The 12,500-nt window shown below is 59.6% G+C and overlaps 2 non-coding genes and 1 pseudogene across 2 annotated transcripts in view; all 3 read left to right on the forward strand.

Moving 5' to 3' along the window:
• Nucleotides 1-5,383: 5,383 nt before the first annotated feature.
• On the forward strand, nucleotides 5,384-7,754 carry LOC145274248 (small subunit ribosomal RNA; annotated as a pseudogene).
• A 398-nt stretch (nucleotides 7,755-8,152) lies between these two features.
• LOC145274252 (5.8S ribosomal RNA) lies at nucleotides 8,153-8,310 on the forward strand. Its single transcript, XR_013866622.1, has one exon. It is a non-coding gene; the product is annotated as a 5.8S ribosomal RNA (ribosomal RNA).
• Nucleotides 8,311-8,904: 594 nt separating this feature from the next.
• Nucleotides 8,905-12,500, forward strand: part of LOC145274251 (large subunit ribosomal RNA) — a 5,722-nt gene continuing 2,126 nt past the window's right edge. The window contains exon 1 of the ribosomal RNA XR_013866621.1: nucleotides 8,905-12,500. This exon is cut by the window's right edge and continues 2,126 nt beyond it. This is a non-coding gene — a ribosomal RNA (large subunit ribosomal RNA).

Here is a 12,500-nt window from a genome sequence, read left to right on the forward strand (position 1 = left end):
TCTGCCTCCTCAAGCGCTTCCAGACGCCTACCGACACCACATGCTGCTGGCTGGCTGTCTGTTGTTACAATGGAATTTAAAAAAAAAAACAAACAAAAAACCCCAACTCTATTAAGATTTTCGATAGTTGGAAAATAATAATAAATTAAGATTTTCGATAGATTGAAAATAATGATAAATTGATTTTAGCAGGGCTGCTGAGTTAGCTTATAGGAGCGAGCTAAAGTAAGAAAGAAACACGCCGAAACACACCGACCGGCACCCCCGACGACGACCACGGGTAAACGGCGGGACTTTGCCTCTTAAGCAAGTTTGACTGACGACTACCACGGCTATTCGGCTAGCTAGCTAGCTAGGTAGGTAGGTAGGTAGGTAGGTAGGTAGTCCTCCTCCTCGGCCACCTAGCCGTCGTCGTCGTCGATCGAGCGACCGGGTATATTCAAGACGCCTCTACCGACACCACCACACCAGCGGGCAGTTTAGCGAGCTTGCCAACTCCTCTGCCTCCTCAAGCGCTTCCAGACGCCTACCGACACCACATGCTGCTGGCTGGCTGTCTGTTGTTACAATGGAATTTAAAAAAAAAAACAAACAAAAAACCCCAACTCTATTAAGATTTTCGATAGTTGGAAAATAATAATAAATTAAGATTTTCGATAGATTGAAAATAATGATAAATTGATTTTAGCAGGGCTGCTGAGTTAGCTTATAGGAGCGAGCTAAAGTAAGAAAGAAACACGCCGAAACACACCGACCGGCACCCCCGACGACGACCACGGGTAAACGGCGGGACTAACTGTGACTCTCTTAAGGTGTGAGGAGGCTTTGCCTCTTAAGCAAGTTTGACTGACGCCTACCGACACCGGTCAGGTCGGCGAGGCTCCCGGCGGCCCCGAGCGGGACCACAGGTTGCGGAAGGCGTCCAAGTGAGCGGCGGCGACGCCAGGAGGCCCCCGGGGTCGACTCCGCGGCCCCCGGGTCGGTGTGCGGGCCTCCAGAGCTCGATAAAGTAGTGGTGTCGCTAGCGGTCGAGAAGGCACTTTTCGACGCCTACTGCCACCCCCACATGGCGGTAGGCGCAAAACTGGAAAATCGCCGACCAGAAATGTCGCTTCGTATAATCGACGTTTTTTTTGACCACCATTTTCAGGTGTCGGAGGTGGGTCTGGACGAATACCAACACCATTTCTGGGGTTTCACAACCGCCCGGCTTCTCCGACATATGTTGGAAAGGAGTAGCGATCGAGCGAAGGGGGCTGTCGGTAGGCGGCCGCGGGTTGCATGTGTGCCCGGGACAGCACCCCCATCCAACTAAGGGGTGTCCCCCGGGGGCCAGGGGGACCTCGTCCAGGTCGGCCGGGCGCTTCCAGACGCCTACCGACACCGGTCAGGTCGGCGAGGCTCCCGGCGGCCCCGAGCGGGACCACAGGTTGCGGAAGGCGTCCAAGTGAGCGGCGGCGACGCCAGGAGGCCCCCGGGGTCGACTCCGCGGCCCCCGGGTCGGTGTGCGGGCCTCCAGAGCTCGATAAAGTAGTGGTGTCGCTAGCGGTCGAGAAGGCACTTTTCGACGCCTACTGCCACCCCCACATGGCGGTAGGCGCAAAACTGGAAAATCGCCGACCAGAAATGTCGCTTCGTATAATCGACGTTTTTTTTGACCACCATTTTCAGGTGTCGGAGGTGGGTCTGGACGAATACCAACACCATTTCTGGGGTTTCACAACCGCCCGGCTTCTCCGACATATGTTGGAAAGGAGTAGCGATCGAGCGAAGGGGGCTGTCGGTAGGCGGCCGCGGGTTGCATGTGTGCCCGGGACAGCACCCCCATCCAACTAAGGGGTGTCCCCCGGGGGCCAGGGGGACCTCGTCCAGGTCGGCCGGGCGCTTCCAGACGCCTACCGACACCGGTCAGGTCGGCGAGGCTCCCGGCGGCCCCGAGCGGGACCACAGGTTGCGGAAGGCGTCCAAGTGAGCGGCGGCGACGCCAGGAGGCCCCCGGGGTCGACTCCGCGGCCCCCGGGTCGGTGTGCGGGCCTCCAGAGCTCGATAAAGTAGTGGTGTCGCTAGCGGTCGAGAAGGCACTTTTCGACGCCTACTGCCACCCCCACATGGCGGTAGGCGCAAAACTGGAAAATCGCCGACCAGAAATGTCGCTTCGTATAATCGACGTTTTTTTTGACCACCATTTTCAGGTGTCGGAGGTGGGTCTGGACGAATACCAACACCATTTCTGGGGTTTCACAACCGCCCGGCTTCTCCGACATATGTTGGAAAGGAGTAGCGATCGAGCGAAGGGGGCTGTCGGTAGGCGGCCGCGGGTTGCATGTGTGCCCGGGACAGCACCCCCATCCAACTAAGGGGTGTCCCCCGGGGGCCAGGGGGACCTCGTCCAGGTCGGCCGGGCGCTTCCAGACGCCTACCGACACCGGTCAGGTCGGCGAGGCTCCCGGCGGCCCCGAGCGGGACCACAGGTTGCGGAAGGCGTCCAAGTGAGCGGCGGCGACGCCAGGAGGCCCCCGGGGTCGACTCCGCGGCCCCCGGGTCGGTGTGCGGGCCTCCAGAGCTCGATAAAGTAGTGGTGTCGCTAGCGGTCGAGAAGGCACTTTTCGACGCCTACTGCCACCCCCACATGGCGGTAGGTGTAAAATCGGAATAGACCGGACCAGGAATGTCGAGGGGGAAAAAAATGACAAAGTCCTGGTGTGCCTAGGCGTCGAGAAGGCACTTTGCGACGCCTACCGACATCCCCATGTGGCAGTAGGCGTAAAACTGGAAAATCGCCGACCAGAAATGTCGCTTCGTATAATCGACGTTTTTTTTGACCACCATTTTCAGGTGTCGGAGGTGGGTCTGGACGAATACCAACACCATTTCTGGGGTTTTCCAGTTTGAAAGTTTTATAAAACATGTTCGGTAGGAAGCACACTTTGGTGTGTCGGTTCGTCGGAGCAGCGACTCTTTGCCTCGTGGTGGTCCGGAACGTCTCTACGGGCTTGTCGCAAAGGCGTCAGAAAGTGGCATCTCCGCCGCCTAGGGCTGTCACCGTTATCGCTGTCGCCGCGCTCCAACTTGTTTTGATCCGCCGCCTTCGTTCCTGCCAACCGTGCGCCCGCTCATCGTCGTTAGGTTATAATACGTGGTACGTGTGTGTGCTTCTCCGTGGACCTAGGGCTGCTCGACGTGTCGAACGATATGTTGGAACAACTAACGGCTCCTTTTCCTGGTTCCATAGTCGTCGTGGTACCCGCGTCGTCAGCCATATCTATGTCCACCATGTTTAGCCGATACGTTTGCTGCAGCTTCTGCTTCCGCCTCAGCGTTCGCCGCTCTCAGCCGCCGCTGTTGTTGCTGCCGTTCTGCCATTCAACCACTACCTGCGAATCTTTCGATGATCGGCCGAACGACCCATCGCTGTGCGACCGATAAATCCTCCGGATTAGGGAGAAACGCCGCCGCTCTCTGCCGCCGTCGAACGGAAAAACGTACATTGTAACGAACGAACGAACGAACGAACGAATTAACGAACGAGCGAACAAACAAACAAAAATAGCCGCGGGGGATGCACTATGTAGATCCTGATCCCCTTGTAACCATACGTACGTTGTTCGATGCTCTCCCGTCCTGGAAGTCGCCGCAGCAAACAGGAGGATGAGCAGCAGCAGGCGCCGCCGCCGTAACCGCCGCCTGCCTGCCGCCTCCTACTCCTGTCAGCGTCCGATCTCACAGCCGTGTGAACGTTCGCTGACACCCGATTTCTTTCCGTCTGGCAAAACCTTGGACGTCCCGCTCGCGGTACACGTGCTGCAGCGACTTCTCGTCCGACAACGCATAAGCGTCGACGTCTGCCGCCGCATCTTCTGATACGTGGACGGTGATAGCGCTAGTCCCTTCTTGCGCCACCTCCACCTTTGTTAGCGCCAAAGAAGATCGATCGAGCAGTCGTGGTCGCAGTCGATTAACCCGTTTTCACCGTCCGCAGTTCCCAAGCCGCCGATCAAGTCGTTGCTCTTCTTGTTCGTTCTTCCCATACCGTCGATTTGCACGGCTGCCGGATGAGCCATCCTCTGTCCGGCGAAGCGCTCACGTCAGTGATCGATACTTGCACCGACAGTCCTCCCGCTCGCGACTCGGTGCTCGAATCGGACTCGTTCGTTTTTATCTCGATGCGATTGTGAAAAGGGGGACCGGTCGTCAATGTCGTGTGTGTCGACGATGTTGTTCGCCCGGTCCGCCGCGTTGTTGTCGTTTTTTTTTTTTTTTTTTTTTTCCCCTAACGTTCGCCGTCGCACGGACGAAAGGGTGAGAAAAAAAAAAAAAAGCTCGAAAAAGCCGCCCAAAAAAATCGGACCGAGGAGCCGCTTGCGAGAACGCGCCATGTGCACGTTGTCTCTCCTCGGTTTTCCGAGCACGAACACGACGCCGGTCGGTCGGTCGGTCGACGAAGGCGACGACGAAGGTGACGGGAAAATTTACGCCGCCGCTGCCCTGGTCCAGCTCCTCCCCGATGACGGCTGTGATGTTGACGTTGACGTTGGCGACGACGACGACGACGACGGAGACGACGACGACGACGAGACGGCATCGATGGCGACCACGATGACGACGACCTCGACGAGTTCAGTCTGCACCTTGACCTCCGATGTCCGTGTGCACTGCCGTCGTGCTGTTTGTCGTTTGTCGTATGTATCGCTGTCAAGGGTGCCGTTGTCGTTGTTGTTGTCGACGTTGTTGCTTGCTCTCTCGTCTCGGTCGGTTGGTACGTTGATGACGACGACGACGACGAAGACGACGACGACGACGACGAGACGGCATCGATGGCGACCACGATGACGACGACCTCGACGATTCCAGTCTGCACCTTGACCTCCGATGTCCGTGTGCACTGCCGTCGTGCTGTTTGTCGTTTGTCGTATGTATCGCTGTCAAGGGTGCCGTTGTCGATGTTGTTGTTGTCGACGCTGTCGTCTGTTCTCTCTTCTCGGCCGGCTGTGACGTGGACGTTGACGACGACGACGACGAGACGGAATCGATGGCGACCACGATGACGACGACCTCGGCGAGTTCAGTCTGCACCTTGACCCTCGATGTCCGTGTGCACTGCCGTCGTGCTGCTTGTCGTTTGTCGTATGTATCGCTGTCAAGGGTGCCGTTGTCGTTGTTGTTGTCGACGTTGGTCGCTTTCGTTCTTTGAGTCTCGGTCTCGGTCCAAGTCAGGGGAGAAACAAAAAAGAGGCCATCAGCGCGGGCAGCGCGCTTCTTCTGACGGCGAACCCCCTCGAAAAATAAATAAACACGTGCCCGTCGTTGTAGTTGTCTGTCTTATGTCGGTCGGTCGGTCGGTCGGTCTGTCGTTCTGTCGAAACAAAGTCCCAAATTCCAACGATACCTGGTTGATCCTGCCAGTAGTCATATGCTTGTCTCAAAGCTTAAGCCATGCAAGTGTAAGTTCACGCCACGCATTAGAACGGGCGAAACCGCGAATGGCTCAGGAACCGGACCTAATCCTCGGGACCGTATTCCTCCTCGGAGGCGATGGATAACTGTGGCAATTCTAGAGCTAATACATGTGACACAGGCCGCGATCGGTCGGCGCGCCGTCGTCGCCACGCCTCGCGCGCTGGCACCCGCGTCGGCCGTTCCGGGTCGCGGCGCTACATATTAGACTGAGACCGATGCGCGTCATTCCGTCCTCCCGTCGTCGGCGTTCCCGCTCGCGGGTCCGTTCGGTGGCGGGGCTCATAGGGCGGCGCGCTCCGCTTTGGTGACTCTGGATAACTCACTGGTCGATCGCACGAGCTTTCACGCCCGGCGACGGGTCTCTCGAGGGTCCGCCCTATCAACTGTCGACGGTCGGTTAAGTGCCTACCGTGGTTACTACGGGTAACGGGGAATCGGGGTTCGATTCCGGAGAGGGAGCATGCGAAACGGCTACCACATCCAAGGAAGGCAGCAGGCGCGCAAATTACCCACTCCCGGCACGGGGAGGTAGTGACGAAAAATAACGACGCGGGACTCTGTCGAGGCCCCGCGATCGGAATGAGTACACTTCAAATCCGTTAACGAGGACCAACCGGAGGGCAAGTCTGGTGCCAGCAGCCGCGGTAATTCCAGCTCCGGTAGCGTATATTAAAGTTGTTGCGGTTAAAAAGCTCGTAGTCCGAACTCGGGTTCGTGGTCGCGCAAGCGGCCCCGGGGCGGCGGCGCCATCGTCCGTCGTTGACTTTGGTCGTCCGTTCGCATTCCCGGCCCTTTCCGCCGGTGTCAACCGCTAGCATACCCGCCACGCGGTCCTGCCGGCGAGGTGGACGAGGAGGTCGTGATCGGGATCCGGGAAAAAAAAAACAAGTGGTCGTCGGTTCGGTTCCGGGAGTAGTCTAACGGGGGGGTGCTACGTGTGTGTGTTTGGGTGCGTTCATTCGCATCCCCGCACTCTGACCCCCGCGCTTCTCTCCCTCTCCCTTTCCGCGCGTTCCTCTTTTTTTTTGAACCCCCCGGTCCGCTCCGAGTCCCTGCTTCGTGTCTTGTCTGCGCGCGTGTTGCGGTCGGCGGTTTCTCCTCCAAGGGTGCTCTTAACCGAGTGTCCGCGGCGGCCGGTACGTTCACTTTGAAAAAATTAGAGTGCTCAGAGCGGGCTGTTCAAGCTTGCATACGATAAGCATGGAATGATGGAAGAGGGCCTCGTCTACGTCTGTCGGTCTCCGTCTACGGCGAGGCAATGATCGAAGGGAGCGGTCGGGGCCACTCGTATTGCGACGTTAGAGGTGAAATTCTTGGATCGTCGCAAGACGAACTGCAGCGATGGCGTGTGGCAAGCACGTTTTCCTCGATCAAGAGCGAAAGTCGGAGGTTCGAAGACGATCAGATACCGTCGTAGTTCCGACCGTAAACGATGCCGACCGGCGATCCGCCGGCGTTCGCTTCCATGACCCGGCGGGTAGCCTGCGGGAAACCAGAGTTCGGTTCCGGGGGGAGTATGGTTGCAAAGCTGAAACTTAAAGGAATTGACGGAAGGGCACCACCAGGAGTGGAGCCTGCGGCTTAATTTGACTCAACACGGGAAAACTCACCCGGTCCGGACACCGGTAGGATTGACAGATCGATAGCTCTTTCTCGATTCGGTGGGTGGTGGTGCATGGCCGTTCTTAGTTGGTGGAGCGATCCGTCTGGTTGATTCCGATAACGAACGAGACTCCGGCCTGCTAACTAGTGCGCCGATGTCAGTGATTTTTACGGCGGGCTCGGCGTCCTCCGTGGCGCTCGGGTCCGGGTCGGTTTTCTCACGCACTTCTTAGAGGGACGGGTGGCAGAAAGCCACACGAGGCGGAGCGATAACAGGTCTGTGATGCCCTTAGATGTCCGGGGCCGCACGCGCGCTACACTGGAGGTATCAGCGGGGACTTCGCCCCGGCCCGAGAGGGTTGGGAAACCTCTGAACCACCTCCCGTGATAGGGATCGGGGCCTGTAACCAACCCCGTGAACGAGGAATTCCCGGTAGGCGCGGGTCAACAGCCCGCGTCGATCACGTCCCTGCCCTTTGTACACACCGCCCGTCGCTACTACCGATCGAACGGTCCGGTGAGGTCCTCGGATCTGGCCGACGACGCCGCCGGGCAGTGCGCGACGTGTCCGTCACGACACTCGTGCATCTACGCCTCGGCGTTCGATGCCTGGAGAAGACGACCGAACCCGATCGTTTAGAGGAAGTAAAAGTCGTAACAAGGTTTCCGTAGGTGAACCTGCGGAAGGATCATTACCGTTTTCCCGTTCGAGACTGGTTTGTTGTTTTCCGGCCTACCTCCTCTGTCTGTCGGCGTCAACGCCTCGAATGCGCGCAAACAAACCTATAAAAGGCGGAGCGAGAGATAGATTTGTGGTGACGCGGAGGTTTTTAAAGCCCCAGCTCTTCTTGCTTGCTTCCGCGTCTTACCACCTGTTTGTTTTTTCGCCCACCGCAAGTGATGGCCGCTTCTTCTTTGCCTTGTCGCCGCTTTATCGTTTTTTTTGTTTTTTTGCAGCCGCTGTGCCACCGCCGCTAGCTAAAAAAACAAACTACTCGCGACATTGCAATGCCGTCACGCCTCCTCGCACAGACCTCCTCGCACACTACTAAATCTATATAAACAAAAACTAATATAAAAAAACCAAGTGCTGAACCCTGGACGGGGGATCACTCGGCTCGTCCGTCGATGAAGAGCGCGGCCAGCCGCGATAACTGATGCGAATTGCAGGACTCAGTGAACATCGACACCTCGAACGCACATTGCGGCCCCGAGATCCCTTGTCTCGGGGCCACGTCCGGTCGAGAGGCGGAACGTTACATGTCTTTCTCCGTTAACGAAACGACATCTTGCCGTCCCCGTGCCCGCCCGGTCCTCGGCACGGTGGTAACCGGGACGTCGCAGGAGCGAGTGACGAGGGGGAAGAAAAATAAAAAAAGAATTGACTCCTTTCAATGTCTTTTTTTTTTTTAAAACCCTCTCCGGCCTCCTCCTTCGTCTCCCGCTGGCAGACCGCGGAGTCTTTCTCCCTTTTCGACCGCGTGAAGAAACACTGTGGAGGAGGAGCAGGAGGAGTCTGTCCGAAAGCAGCCGAAGGGAGACCAAAAAAAAAGTACCGACCTAACCGACTGCCGACGTAAGCGCCGCCTGCTCGTCTCGCTCTCTGCCTCATGAAGGTGTCTCTCAGCGACGCCTCGAGCAGCGCGACGAGCACGGCCGTCGCACCGTAAAAAGGTGGCCGCGTCGTAGGCAACGCAACGTCGGATGGGGAGGACCCACGCTTTTTTTTAATTGTTGGCTTCTTCATTTTCGGTCGGACGGGCGCTATATCGGCCAGCCGTCGTCACACGGAGGGTACCGATCGAGATTCCTCTCCTCCAAACACCACACTCTACTAAAAACCGCCGCCCTCGGCTCGGACGAGACGACCCGCTGAACTTAAGCATATCGCTAAGCGGAGGAAAAGAAACCAACCGGGATTCCCTTAGTAACGGCGAGTGAACCGGGAGAAGCCCAACGCCGAATCCCGTCGCAAGTTAAAGGCTTCGGGACGTGTGGCGCATGGGTCGAAGGCAGCCGTTCGTTTTCGTCTCGCATAGTTCGGAGTTCCCTCGATCGGGGCCGCCCGCGGCGGGTGCCAGGCCCATTCGGTGCGGACGGCGAGCGACGGCCTTCGATCCGAGAGTCGGGTTGCTTGGGAACGCAGCCCAAATCGGGTGGTAAGCTCCATCCAAGGCTAAATACCGGGACGAGTCCGATAGTCGACAAGTACCGTGAGGGAAAGTTGAAAAGAACTTTGGAGAGAGAGTTCAAGAGAACGTGAAACCGCCCAGGGGTAAACGGGTGGGACCGCTCACCGCGATCGCGGGGGGACTCAGTCCGGTGCTGCCTAGGCTCGAGCCCAAACTCGATGTGTGTTCTTGAAAGAGAGGCCGTCGCGGCACAGGTCGTCGTTCGTCGTGTCCGCGGGGGACTCGTTCCCCGCGGTTCCAGCTTTTGTGCCCGCGTCGCCGACGAAGGAGACGGGCCGCGTGGATAGCGGGAAGGGAAACGTGGTGACGACCGCGGCGTCGGTAGGTGGCTGCGTCGGTTGGCTGCGACGGAGGGGACTCGTCCTCTCGATCGCTGCTGCCGCCGGGCCCTAACCCGCCGCATCCGTCGCCGCCGCTTCTTCTTTCCTCCTGCTCCCTCCGCGCGCGACTCCGCTGCACCCGTCCCCTTCATCATCGCTCGGCGTAATCATGGCGCGGGCGCTTCGGCGCGACCTCCGCGCGGCCGGCACCGGACGCACTTCCCCTCCGGTCCGTCGTCGCGACCCGTTCCCGGCGTGCAGGTCGAACACGCGGGTTTTTTTCCGTAGGCGGCAGGCGTTTCATCACCCTGAAAACCCCCGTCTTCCCACCTTGTGAAGTCGGGGGCCACCGGCCGTCGGGCCCGCGAACGTAACTGCCCCTTTCTGCCGGGAACGGAGGAAATCTGACACGATCCGTTACACGTGGCGAGCCGGTCCGTTTTCCCGCCGGAAGTCGCGTGCGGGCGACGCACTCTGTGTGTCGCTCCTTAGGCGCCCCACCGTCTCGGGCGCGTGCGCGATGAGAGGCGGGATAGGACTGGCGCGGCCTCGCCGTCACGCACCTCGCCGACGTTTCGGGTTCTTGTCGGGGGCAACCCCGCCCGCGCCCGTTTCCGTTTCCGGAGAGGTCGCTCGGCGACGCTTTTTTACTCGAGCCGCCCGCCACCCGGGTCAGCGACGTGCATCGGCAACCCACCCGACCCGTCTTGAAACACGGACCGAGGAGTCCTGGCCGTTCGCGAGTCGTAGGGGCCACCTCTGACTAACCCCGAAGGCGAAGCGAAAGCGAGAGAGCGTGTAGGAGGGCGTCGATCGGGAGAGGTGTCGTGGCAAAGTCGTCCGGGGGTCGTCGGGGGGTGTCGTCGGTCTCGTGCCGTCGTCTTCTCCTCGCCTCACCCGCCTCCGAGCCGTGCCCGATCCCGCCGGCGCGGCGTTTTCGGCCTTCCGCCGTCGCTGCTGCGGTGCCCGCAACTTTTCCTTTTTTCTCTCTTCCCGAAGGAGAGGGAAGGCTCGTGGCTGACGTGCGGTTGTTTTTCCCTCCTCCCCGAGAGGGGACCGGCGCATCATCCAAAAAGGGGAATTGCCGGGCGCCAGCTTCCATATCCTCCTTCCGCCCATCGGTGAGATCCCGCGGCTTGAACTAGTCCTATTTTGTCGTCGAGTTTAGGCGCTGCGCGCGGGCGCATCACCCCCGGGTCGGTTTCCCCTTTTTCCGAGTACGACTCGGCCGACTCTGGCGTAGCGAGCGACCAGGGACCCGAAAGATGGCGATCCACGCCCGGTCGGGATGAAGCCAGAGGAAACTCTGGTGGAAGTCCGAAGCGCCTCTGACGTGCAAATCGATCGTCGGAACCGGGTGTAGGGGCGAAAGACCAATCGAGCCGTCTAGTAGCTGGTTCCCTCCGAAGTTTCCCTCAGGATAGCTGGCGCTCGATCGTCGCAATTCCATCCGGTAAAGCGAACGATTGGAGGCCCCGGGGCCGTTCACGGCCTCGACCTACTCTCGAACTCGGAACGGGTGGAACGGGCCGACTCTCCCGAACGACGGAGCCGACCCATCCGGCCGCCGCCGCCAGCACGCTTCGCTGGGCGGTTGGTCACCTCGAATGCGAGTGCCAAGTGGGCCACTTTTGGTAAGCAGAACTGGCGCTGTGGGATGAACCAAACGTCCGGCTAAGGTGCCTAACGCGACGCCCATGAGATCCCCGAAAGGGTGTCGGTCGATATAGACAGCAGGACGGTGGCCACGGAAGTCGGAATCCGCTAAGGAGTGTGTAACAACTCACCTGCCGAATCGACCGGCCCCGAAAATGGATGGCGCTGGAGCGACGGACCGATGCCGGACCGTCGCGGCGAGGAGCGATGAACTTTCGCGCCGAAACGATGCCGCGACGAGTAGGAGGGCGCCGCGGCGAGCACGGAAGCCTAGGGCGCGAGCCCGGGTGGAGCCGACCGCGGGTGCAGATCTCGGTGGTAGTAGCAAATATTCGAACGAGACCTTCGAAGACCGAAGTGGAGAAGGGTTCCGTGCCAACGGCGGTCGAGCACGGGTCAGTCGGTCCTAAGACGCGGGCGAAAGTCTTCCCGAAAGGCGCCGGATCCGTTATGAAAGGTGAAAGGAAAGCGAATCGAATCGAATCGAATCAAAAGCCCAAACAAAAAAAAAGCGGCCGGCCTCCCGTTCGAAAGGGAATCGGGTTAATATTCCCGAACCCGGACTCGGAGAGGGCCCGGGGGTGGCGACGCTGTCGGCAGCGATGTCGGCGGCGCCCGTCGCTTCCCGGGCGAAACCGCGGTGACGCAAGCGAGCCCGGAGACGTCGCCGGGAGCCCCGGGAAGAGTTCTCTCTTCTTCGTAAAGGACCATGTCCGTGGAATCGGCTCGTCCGGAGATACGGAAAAGGTACCTGTAGAGCGCCGCGGCTCGGGCGGCGTCCGGTGCGCTTTCGGCGGCCCTGGAAAATCCGGGTCCGGTTTTCCGCAGCTCTCGAGTCGGTCCGTACCCACCATCCGCAGCAGGTCTCCAAGGTGTACAGCCTCTCGTCGATGGCATCAATGTAGGTAAGGGAAGTCGGCAAAATGGATCCGTACCTTCGGAAGAAGGATTGGCTCCGAGGACCGGGTCGGTCGGGCCGTGCCCGCGCGAAGCGAGGAACCGGTACGGGGCTGTAGCGTTCGCTCCGTTCGCGCTTTGCGGCGAAGGCATAGGGGCCGCGGCGGTCCGTTGTGCGGCGGCGTGTTCCGGTCAAGCGGTCGCGGTCAAGCGAGCGTGTGTTGCGGGTCGGAGAGCGATACGGGTGGGAGTCCGCCGTCGGGCGGCAGGAGTGTGGCGTCGACCAAAAACGGCGGGGGGACCGTCGGCGGGGGTCGTCTTTCTGGCGGCGGCGGTTCAAGCGGCTTTTCTGCGGGGTGCTTCGCTCCGGGGTCGG

Source organism: Euprymna scolopes, unplaced genomic scaffold (assembly GCF_053919585.1).
Source record: "Euprymna scolopes isolate OS-2025 unplaced genomic scaffold, ASM5391958v1 sca297, whole genome shotgun sequence".
NCBI classification, from domain to species: domain Eukaryota; kingdom Metazoa; phylum Mollusca; class Cephalopoda; order Sepiida; family Sepiolidae; genus Euprymna; species Euprymna scolopes.